Here is a 12266-nt window from a genome sequence, read left to right as displayed (position 1 = left end):
TGTTACATCCTCTTCAGCCCTTTGGACACAGAGGAGAGGCACCTTCAGCTGTCACATGCCCCACTGAAGTGCCAGACACCAGCAGTCAGCTTTGGCAGCTTGTCCTTGATGCTGGTTTTCTTTTCATCTGCCAGCTGTGAGTCCTGTGTCTCACTGAAGAGCAGAAACCAAGAGACAGGGAGCAGAGGGAAACCTCCAGGAGGACTCTTGCACCACCTGCTCTTTGCCTTCTTCCTTGGTGCATGCTCCTGTCCCTGCCTGGAAAAGTTTCCAAAGGGAGAACACTTCCACCTCCTTGCCTTGTAAAACCCAGTGGTGGTTATGGAAAGAATCCAGGAAAGCATTCAAAGATATTTCCACTTAAGCAAGGCTTAATTCCCACACATTTCACAGGGACCAGGCTCCTTTTTTTTTGATCCCACAGTGCAGCTGCATAGCTGGTATGCAACAGCCTCCTTAATTTTTGTGATGACAGGAGCTCACAAAGTTTTGTGTAAGCCCATAAGAACAGCATATGAAGGTAGCATTGAAGATTAAAGCAGTGTTGAACAAAAAATATCCAAACCTCACACTGGCCCTTCGCTTGCAACAGACCAAGGAAAAACCATAAGGCGAACACACTCAACAACAGAATGCCTGGGATTATGAATCCAGAAGAAGGAATGAGAAACCTCAAAGTTTTCTGTTGTGGAGAGGTTTATGAAGAAGCCTTACCTCTGAGCAGGCCAAACTTCACAACGACCTGGCTCCAGATCTGGTGCTGTGGCTCAGACTTATCTCTGCTTATTGCAGGGTTTTGTTCTGAGAAAAGAATTCTGCTTTTCTGAGGTCCTTGCCAAACTGAAGGTTATCCTTTAATCTTGCAGTGCAGGTTAATTCTGCCTGGCTGGAGGGCAGTGCCCCAGCTGCACAGCAGGTGCTCTGCATGTATGCTTGCTTCAGATATAAAAGTTGCACAGACTCGTGCTGGGTTTTTAAGAAAACCTGATCCTCCCTATAAGGGGGGCAAAGCCAACACTTGCTGGAGAAATCATTATTAACAGCCAAGGTCAGCAGGAGCTCAACAAAAGTATTTTCACCTTTCCAAAATTCAGATGCCAGATCCCTGGAAACAACTGAACAACACTCAAGGAAGTGGTGCTGAGCAAGCTACCCAGCAGCTCCGGGACTGGAGCAAGCAGATGGATACAAGGAGATGGGTGCATTAGGTCTGCAAAGTCAGCACTGTCCTGCCCTCTTGCTTGATTGAATTCCTGTAAGGGAAGTCTTTCTCCTTGTACAGTTTTAAAGACAGTGTCTTTTTCACTATATTATTATTAGCATTACAAATAATATCTTAAAAGACCCTCTCACCCAGGATCTGTCTTATGCAGCTTTCAGAAAATTATTGAAGTTTGCTATGTTCCATCATAGCAAACCATCAGTATGGTTTCAGTACTGTTCCATCAGTATGAAGCACAGCTTGCTCAAGTGCACGAAGAGTATGGCGAGGAGAAAAATCATTTATGTGAGGGAAGCAGTCAATTACTCCATTGATGTGTGCTGCTTCATAGGCTTTTCACTGCCAATCAGTGTCACGGCTTTCCAACCCTTTTTACAAACCAGTGCACATCATTTCATGCAGTTCAACTGATTTTAGCCTGGCAGCAGTCTGTAAATAAAGCTGTCCCTTGTCAAACAGTTAACTTCTTTCCCTTTGCACATCACCTCTGAATATTGCCAGAGAAACCAGCCACCAGCAGTGGTTATTGGCCCAGACAGGCACCAGAAGGCAATCTGACCATCTCCATTTCATGTCAAAATGCAGCTGGAGGAGAAGCTGGGAGCCATCTCAAAGCAGAGCAAGGTTCACAGTATCCTCCTCGGGAGCCTTGAGGCAGGAGGTAAACTCTGATTACTTGGTGCAAAGTTGAGTTAGTTTGAAATGTCAGGCTGCAGAGGGATCAGGGGTGTGGGTTTAATATGTGATGAGTTTTATGTGTGGATTTTAATGTGATGAGTGGTTCTGTTTCAGTTTTGGTTTTTTTTTATTTTTTAAAGTAGCAAAGCAAGGACCAATATGATGTGAAAACAGCAGCAGTTTAATCAAACTGACATTGATTTTATCTGCCCTTTGTTGTAATTTTGTCTTCCTCTGGGTTTTAGCAAATGTTCCTGTTCAGCTAATAAAGACATAACCATGTAAGCTGTTGAATACCCTTCCCACTTGCAGTCAGAGCTCTTGAAGCTCTGCAAACACCTCCTGTTGCACCAGAGACCTTTGTTTATGCATCCTGACACAGGCTCTGGCAAAGGCTGTGCTAGAAACAAGAGATTATTATGTCCCTCAGACACAGAAAAAGAAAAATAAAAGCAACATTCAACTGGGGCATCCTCAAGAGGATCTTGTTTGAGTGAAATGGTGCTGGAAAATCCTGAAAGCTTTGCAATGTCCTACCCAGCTGGGAAATGCACTCACTGCTCAGGAGACAACTTAGTTCATTCAGGCTGTACTGCAACATTCATATTTTTCCAGCTCAGTGACTCTGATATGCAGACATGGGTAGAGAGAGAGTTGAGAAGAAAGACATTTCAGCTTTTTCCTCCAGGTTTTTAGCTCTAAGACAACATTATTCAGTGATTAGGTTACTGCTCTCCAGACCCAGCTGTTATTTTTGAATCTGTCCTTTTCCAGGTTTCTGATATCAACTAGTTACTAAAATTCAACATACCTCAGTTTCCTCAACTATAAAATGGGAGTGAAAACCACTTTTAAATCCAAAAGCAAAATATTTTTGAAATGCTGGGTGTTTACCTATCAATGGCTCTGTGGGAAGATAAACTATGCCCATTTCACAGGCTATTACCTTGTATTTGGACCTGTCCTCTCTCCAAATTCAAAACAGAAGGTTGTGACTGGGTAAATAGTTTTTATTGCATCCACCAGGAAACCTGCTATCAACACTACTATTTAGCTGTTTGGATCCAAACCATCAAAAGCTTTGTCCTGTAGGTCTGCACTTGGAGTTGTCCAACAATTCAACAGATTTATTTCTTCCTTAAAGTAACTCCACATAGAAGCATGTCCTTAAGGTTCACATCTTTCACTGAAATCAATCAACAGTATAGGATCAGGGCCTAGAAAACTGCTTTAGAGATGCTTCATAGATTGATTTGCTCAGGCAAACAGTTATTTGATTTAATACAGAGAAATGTCCTGTCCCATCTCAATTCACACAGTTCCAGAGGGATGTCACAAGAAAATATTGTCCTCCTTGGAAGAGAAATAGAAAACATAATTCATTTTATTTCTTTCTAGTTAGAAACTCATTTCTGCCTCTGACTCAAATTTTTCCTGAACTCTACAGGGAGTGTCAATTGAAGCACAGGCTCACCTCTGCAGTGCGAGCAGAGATATCCTTGGAAAGGGAATGAGGAGCTGTTCCTATAAACCAAATACAATCCTGACCTGAAGGGAAGAAGTCAGAGGATATATATTTGCTCAACTCCATCAGCTGTTTTAACATAACATTTTTCTCACAGTATTTTATGATTCATGATAGTTGATTTGAGAAAAAAAATAAAATTGCACCAAGCATGGGAAAAAATTAATCAAAATTTCTGTACAACATAGGAATGAAGAAATGACAGTCATGCTGCTAAAAGACAAGTAACACCACTTAAATGTGCCTTGCAAAGGCAGATGAGCAAACTCCCCTTTACTACACTAGGTAGCAACACCCTTTTCCTGAAGGGACTTTCCTTAAATTTTTGATGCTAAACAGTTCAAGTGATCATGAGAACTGCCTTTACTTTTCCCTATGATGAGCAAACTTTTTGTCCTTCTGCCCAAAACAAGACAAAAACAGTCCAATTGGGGATTTCTACATATATTTAGATCAATTTTATTCCAAAATTAGAGAAAAGGGATGAAATTTACAAGCATCAAGAGAGAAACTGGATGTTCCCATAGCTTGCAGCCTATTTAAGACATGCATGCTGAGCTTTTGAACTACAGCACCAAGTTAAATGCCTCTGCATCTGCCCATTTGACCAGTGGTTTAGGGAGAGCTAGGATGGAGAAGGATTTTATGAAGTGCAGCAGACATGGAAGAACTGAGAACTCTAGGATGAAACAATATAATAAACATTGTTATAGAATAATTTAAAAGTGTAATCAGCCAAGGCATTATCTGACGTGGTGGACTAGGGGAAGTTTTGTGTTCTACTACAAGCTAAAAATCAATGCAGAGAAGTCACAAGAATGTCTTTAAGAAAGACAAGGGTAACATCCTGATCAAAAAAGATAAAGACAGTGTTTTGAAAATTTAGATGAATTGCTCAGGCGATCATTTACCTGTAAACTGTCTCACAGCATTGCTGAATAGTGTTGCTTCATAAAATTTCTTAATTCTAGAAAACTTATGCAGAAATTAATAAGCTTTACAGATGAATATTTCCAATTTAAAAATCCAATAGATAACATTTTCTAATCCAGCCTGCCTCTTTATGCCCATGATCTTTTTTCTGCTTTATCTGAAGCAAAAAGAAATTAGAGAGCCTGCCAAGGCTTAACTTGCTCAGCAGGCTGCAGGCATTAGCATCAGCCTTGCAAGAAAATGCTTGTGCTGCCCTTATCTGGGGAAGGTCAGCTCCCACAGGGACTGGGTGGCAACAACTCCAGCACTTATTAAAGGCATAAGTTTTCAGTTCCTAGGACTGCTTCACAAAACAAATGACTAAATCCAACTTATAAGAAGCCAGCAAACACCACAAGCTGATACCTTCAAGGCTTCCTGGCCTCATGCTCAGGAGCACAAAGGTCACTTGGCAAAGCAGGGTTTGGCAGACTGCATCAGAAAGTCTTCCTAATGTTTTCAGGAATGGTTGGGTCTCTTTCATAATGACACTTTAATTTCAAGTCCATTAAAAAAATAAAGGCAAACAAGAAACCAAACCACAACACAGACCCCAGCAGTAACTGGGAAGGTGCTCCAAAAATGCTTTTACTGAAGGTATTTAGCATCATAATAAGATGTCTGTGGCAAAGCTCAGCTCTGCCTTACCCTGTGGCATCCAGAACACGTCTGCTTTGATCGGGTTTTTTTCCACAGCTTGTCTCTTGGCTCCCTCAGCCATCACAGCTCTGTATTTACACAGCTGCCTCTGAAGCTGTAAGTCAGCACAGAGATTGTTGCACAAACAAATGGAACATGTGGATCCTGCCAAATATCACTTACCCCAGTTTTCCTCCTCCTTCTTAAGCATTTTATGTTTTGGCACTAACAGACTCCTGGAAAATTAAAAATAAAGTGCTTTGTGCTGTGTGTCATGTATAATACATATCTGTTTTGGCAGAAAAAAAGTTTCAAATAGCTTTAGGATAGGAGAAAATACAAATAAGAGAAGTTTCAGTATAAGGCAGCAAAATTCAGCATCACACCAAGACCAGTGCTGGGTGTTACACTCCATGTGAGCCACAGAGCCCCCCTCCACATGACCCTGTGGTTTTGACTAGAGAAGCAGATCCTGCCAGGTCAGGCTTATTTAGTCATGGTGTGCAGTCTGACACACTGGGGCCAGGCTCAGCACTTGCTTTCTCCCTCCTTCAAAACAGGTTATCCCTGAATAACCTTCAACATCTGGTTTTGCATTTATTTTAATCATACCAGTTGTGATAAATGAATTTATGCTCTTGCTTGTTTCTGAAAAATAGGCACTACATGCTGAATAAATGCAGTGCAACGGGGATCATTACACTGAGTATGAGAGATCAGATGAAGAGATATATATACTCTGAAATGAAGTAATCAAAGGTCTCCCAAGCTACAGATATTGCTATTAATAGACTGACATCCTGCATTACTAGAAACTTCAGAGAAGCCTGTTTCACAGTGCTTCATTCCTCCACTGCTCTAAGTGAAAATACAAACAGGGGAAGTTTGGGCTGCGCCAGGTGGAATAATAAAAGGTGGGTTACTGAACACAAGAAACAGCCAGATATCCATTTAGCAGCATCAAACCGAAGACTCCACAGAGGAATTTAGGCTGGGAAAAACCAGCTGAGTGAGGTCAGGTTGTACAGGGCCGAGTCCTCCAACACATTCAGCAGAGGCTGTGTACCTCCATGGGCACCCATGCCAGCATGGGATCACTCTCAGAGGGAAAGAGTTTTCTTCATATCTGACATCCATTTCCCTTGACTTCTGTCTGCTGCCTCTGCTATCACTGTGCACCTTCAAGGGAGTCATGGAATAAGCTGAGTTGGGAGGGACCCACATGGATCAATAGGTCTGATTCGGTCTCCTCTGTGCCCTCATGTGAGGTAGGGTGCACAGCAATGAATCCTCATCCATACCTTCTCTTCCTTATGCTAAACAAATCCTAATTTCTGGGTAAATCTATCCAGCAGCTTCTAGCACTGAAGGAATTTATTCCGTCACTGTTCTGCTCCCCTCACCAGAATGAAAAGGGTGTTGAGACAGAGTATTTGCAGGTTAAACATGAAGAAATAGTGCATCTGGAGAAATGAGGGCCATAAAGAAGCAAAAGCACCTCCATATCACCCCTCCTTTTAGCAAATGGCCATGGGCTCTGCCAATTAGAGCTGTGCCAGCCAAGGATAATGACAAATCTGAGCCCATTAAACAGCACCACTGTAACAGAAAGCAGCCCACCTGCAATGCCGCTACATTTCATTCCAGCCTCATTGAACTACACAATCTGTCAGTTTTAGTCAGGGTCAGTGTGTGGGCAGGAAAAAACTGAAGGATCAAGTAGCAGCACCTGCTGCACAGAGAGATCTCAGTTTTCCAGCGCTCCAGCTTCTGTGATGAGCTTTTGACACCCCTCTGTGCCCACAGGGCTGCTGTGCTGGCAGGGATGCCATAGTTAGGCCTTGCTCAAGCCCAGCAGGCCGCAGCTGCTGTGGTGCACGGGGAGGCCCAGGCACACCACGACCCCTGGCCATGGCTTGGCACCCCTGCATGCCCTGCCCTGGAGCAGGAGGGGTGCATGGCTGACCCTGCTCCAGGGGAGCACTCAGGTGCTGTTTCAGAGGCACATGTTGGGATGCTGCCAGCTTCAGGACTTGCTACATGCCCCTCCCCTGAAGCAGTAAAGTCCCTTCCACGCAGGGCAGCACTGGGTTAGGCAGGGATGCCTCAAACATCAGGCCTTCACCTTCACCTGCTAGAAATCCACGTTCTGGAAAATATCTGTACAAGGAAATTCATTAGCATTGAAGATAAATGTGAGTACCATTCTTTGAAGAACTATAGGCTCACTTAAGTCTACATGAATTTTATTTCCCCAGTCAAAAAAAAATGCAATTTTACTGCAAGATTTTCCTTTGAGGTGCTTTCAGTTAATTACACTGCCAGTATCTGCAGCCAAAATCCCACCATGTGTCTCTTTGTAGGTGGTTCCTTTTTCAGCTGAGGCTAAATGAGACTTCAGCCTTTGAATACACTTGGAACGGTAATAAACAGTTGTAGCCAACAGTGGTAGCTTCCTAAAGGCACTGAAAGGATTTAGGAAGACATTTCTTCACTTTGAATTTAGACCAGGTGGTGATACCTGAATTAGCATTATTATTGAAGAGCACCATCCTTAACTAATTTTTTGGCAGTCAGCTTCAAGCCCCAAATTAGAATATTCCTATATTCAATTTATGCAGGTAATTTTCCATAATTATTGTCAGTGACAAAATCTAGCACATGCTTTTTCAATTTACATAAAGAGAAACCGAAAGCCTAAACTTCTAAAGCAGTTCAAGATTTCTGGTATTTCTTGGACTTCCTTTGACATCTTACTGTTAACTTGTGCCAGAAAGTCCAGTACAATCTGTCCTGTTCTGCTGAAGAGTAATTATTCATTCATGGTAACCCATAAGGGGGTCAGACTTTATTAATTTTAATCTGTTTTACACAGACGTTAAAGTAAATTAAATTTCAAGTTTAATTAAAACACAGGTTTTAAATATAGATTAACAATATCTAAGGAATCAAAGAGGGTAGTACTGTTCTCATTGAACTTATACCCATGGGACTTCAACAGATTGAAGAATCAGACCCTTTCATTTCTTCTTTAGCTTAATGACCCAGACTCAGCAGTGTCTTACATGACTAATATGTGAAGATCAGACATTTGTCATCCCCAAGCAGGTTGTTTACAAAATTTACAACTTCATAAAACCAGTAATTTAATCTTTGGTTTAAGTGATGCTGTGGGTCCTTACAGTTGTTAAACTTCCACTGAATATTCTTAAAATACTCATTCTCCTTCATTTTTGGAAGCAATGTTTTGGACAATCATGGTAGGAATAAACAAATTGATCAGAAATTAGAGACAACTGTTGTCATTATGAGGAAATCAGGTGATGCTTGGGAATATTAATGCTGGGGAGAAAAGATGGGCTTTTAAAAACACTTGAGTCTGTGAATTGAAAGAACCATAGCTGGATAGAGGTTTCTGCATTACTCATCTGGTTTGCCAATTCAAGGTGTATTAAGTAACAGAGCTGAACAAAAGAAATTCTACAGCTGAACTGTAATAGCACAGGATTTCTGCTGAAAAAGCAACTGGGAAGCCCATGAACAGAGCATACAAGTAGTAACAATACACTGCTTTGACAAGATTTCTTTTACAGTTTTGACACTTCATAGTCTTACCCAAAGCAGATGGTATCCTTGAACAAGGTGGTGAAATTTCTTAAGCAGATATTCTTAACAAGAAATAATATTAATTACATACTATTTAATGAAAGTTTCATAGTGCTATTAAAACTGTTTTAAAGATGGATAAGCGAGGAGCACAGTCCCACAATTCATTGCACCCCAGAATCCTAGACAAAAGAATGTCTAAATGTGACCTCTTTGAGGGCATGTAGTGCTTGATATTGTGTAGCAGGTAAGGAAGTGTTTTATTAGGTACGGTGCAGGGTACTTACCTTATTTTTAATATTGAAATACAGCCAGCAGTGGAAATTACAAATCATCAGAGGGAAAAAAATTTAAAACCCCAAGAAAAGAGACAAATAATTTCCCAGCAAATCAAAGATATAAAAGGAAAATCATGTGTACAATAAGAAACCAAAACCAATTGTCCAATATGTATCAAAAGTAAAATCCCATGGATTTTACTTTTTCCTTTAGTGACCCACATTTTTAGTTTTCCTCTACAGAACACACTTCAATTAAGGAACTTCTGGTGATACTCTATCTGCAGCACACTCTAGTGAAATATTCCTTTGATGTATTGTACTCCTAGGAGAATTTTGTTTGCATCACATTTTCTGAGCACAGTCAAGCCATTAGATTTCAAGTTATATTTCAATATATCTCAGAGACTGAAAGAAGAGATGTAAGCACATAGGTCAGTCAGGGTGGTTGAGACTGGCCACTGATGACAGGACATGTCCTAATGTCAGTATTTCCTAAGGAAATGCAGGTTGTGTAAAGGAAGAAAGCACATGGCCCTTTTTGTACTCATGACTGACATTGAACATTTAAAATATGTTGTAGCAGTAGCCTCATACTCCAAGTATTTATCCTGGGGGAATAGGTAGATTTATCCATTAAACTCATGTTTACCAATAAAAACTTCAAACTACTCATCTAAGTAAATGTTTCTTGCAAACAGTGAATGGGATTTTTTTTCAGCATGAATGAAATCACTTGAACTGTACACAACCTTGAATGTAGAAAGAGAACTGGAGGCATTTAAAACAAGAATAAAAGTATGTAGAACATTTGTAAGATCTTTTGCCAATTCACAAAACACCTTTAAAGCAAATAAACAGAAGAAACCTCAGCTTAGGGGTAAAAAAGCCCTGAACAACAAAACATGTATCAACACTCTTGCCCTGCTATACAAAGCAAAGAATATCACTGTTACATCGTCCAAATACTTCACATTTGAAGTGAGGATGCTTTGTAGTTCCAGGAAGACTTTTTTTTGCAATTCTGATTTTGAAGGATATGTTAAGTTGTTCCAATGGTAGCTGGCAGAGCTCAGAGAAATTCTGTCCAGAGCAATTGAGTGAAAACTGGTATTTCCATAATTTACAGCTTTGTTCTGTTCTAGCCCATGGCACAAGAGAACAAGAAAAAAGCCAGCAAGAGAGATTCAGCTGTCCCAGCTTTGTGCTCTAGCATAAAGCAGGCTAGACAGAGAAATCTGCTTGCCTGTTTTGAAAGGTTAGTGCTTCTGGATACCTCTAACAGAGGTAACATGCATGTCATCAGTTGTGCAGACAACATACCTATGACCCTCTTCAGAATCTGAGGCAGCAAACCTGTTTTGCAGGTTACCTTCACCTTCTCCAGAGGTTGCACTTACCTTGATACCGGGGAGAACAGCACCTGCCTCGCTGTTGCAGATGGGATTCAGCTCTTCGAACTGCTCATTTCAGAGAAGATCCTCTCTACTTCTCTTTCCTCTTCTCTGATGCTGTTCTCCTGTGACTCCTCCACTTGGCACCACAGGCTCCTGCAGGACAGACGGACATCTCCCCTGGCCTCAGAAAGAGACTCCAAGCATTCTCTGCAGCCTAGGACACTTGCAGGCCTGCATCCACCATTTGCAACTTACTCTGTGTCAAAGCCTCTACCTTGGCATGGATAGCTTGCCAGGGGAACCACTCCGTGGTGTATTAACACCATCTCTGAGACTTTTGGAGCAGAAAAATTGACCTGAGTCCCTCTTCTTTGACCCCTTTTTAATAGAGTGCTCTAGCTGTGCTCTGGGAGCTGCACTCGTATATATTTCTTACTTGAGCACCAGCTGAAATGGCTGCTTGGCCCTCTCCAGCTGGGGGCAGCTAACAAAATCAGCTGATCATGCTCATTGAAGCTACTAGAGCAGCTTCCTTACCTTGTCCTTGCCTGGTAGCAGCAAGTACCTTAAATTTCTTTAAAAGTTCCCAAGCATTTCCTGATGATCTTGGGTCTTGTCATAGGAAAGTCAAGAAGTTTCCAAAGCTGAACCCAGAGACTGCTGCACAAAAAGCTGCATCTTTAGCTGTGATCTTGTAATATCCATTTCTTAATATTCTGAATTTAGCCACTTTTTAAACCATAAATGTAACAGTGATTTATAAAAGGTGATTTATAAAAGATGAAAAATTATCAGGGCCATTTCTCACAGCAGGTCCAGCTCCATCTATAGCTTCCTCTCACTGTAGACAGGTCTGGTTGTTGCAGAAAATGATTAAATACTTTCTCTTCTTCCATTTCAACTTTAACATTCAACTTCAGAGGCTGAAGATGGAAGATCAAACCTTGGTTTCACAACCAACTACCAGCGGTTGTTTGTGTAAGATGTGCCTCTGTTTGGTTTTTAATCCTACTAAATTCTTGACTGCCACACTGTTTTATGTCAACAAATTAAAGTGTCTGTTTCCACAGAAAAACACGACATCTCCTAGGACTTATTGCTTTAAAACCATTATCCTGCAAGAACCTCTTCTCTGCTACTGTAAATGAGAAATCTGGGTGTTATATTGACCCTTCTACTTCATTTAATACAGGCCTTAAAATGAAATAGACTCTCCATCCTGCACCCTCCAACATAGCCCTGCTTCTGTAGATCAGTATTATGAGTCTCTTTAAAAGGCAATGCAGATCCTTGGTTATCCCAATGAAGTAGCTCAATTCTTCTGCTTTTCTGATTCAACAAGTGTGAGAGGGGACACTTCTTATTTTACCAATATTGAGCACAAGAAAATATGGTTTATAGCACTGTAGTCGAACCGTCTGTAAAAATTAGTAGGTACTTCTGCTCAAGTTCACTACTCTGTTCCACTCTAGCTGGAATGACACTCATAAAACTTAAAACACAATTGAGTGAAGGCTTTTGCACCTTCATTGCCTTGCTGTTCTTTCATGATTCATTACGTAGCTATTTCAGTCAATCTGACTACCATCAGAACAGGGCACAAAATTATTATTCAAACAGGAAATTTCAGGTCCAACAATTGGTTTCCTGTCTGACACAATTCACATGATGCAGGGTTCGGGATTTTTTGTGTTTTACATCTTTTCCAGCAGAATATTGATATCAAAAAATCAATCCATGTCTGATAATGAATGCTAAAACCACTGAAATGCTAAAACATGGTACCTTTTGAATAGATAACAGGTTTCTGGAGGCAGAGGGCAAGGAGATTCAAAGGTCCAAAAATTGTGAAGTGTGACAGACTCTGGCAATGCTTCTGGCACTTAATAAACCTACATTGCATTTGTCAATTCCTATTTTAGGATTCCCTCCTTATTTGCCTACAACTA

The sequence above is a fragment of the Camarhynchus parvulus genome, chromosome 2 (assembly GCF_901933205.1).
Source record: "Camarhynchus parvulus chromosome 2, STF_HiC, whole genome shotgun sequence".
Taxonomy (NCBI): domain Eukaryota; kingdom Metazoa; phylum Chordata; class Aves; order Passeriformes; family Thraupidae; genus Camarhynchus; species Camarhynchus parvulus.
Note: the sequence above shows the minus strand (reverse complement) of the source record.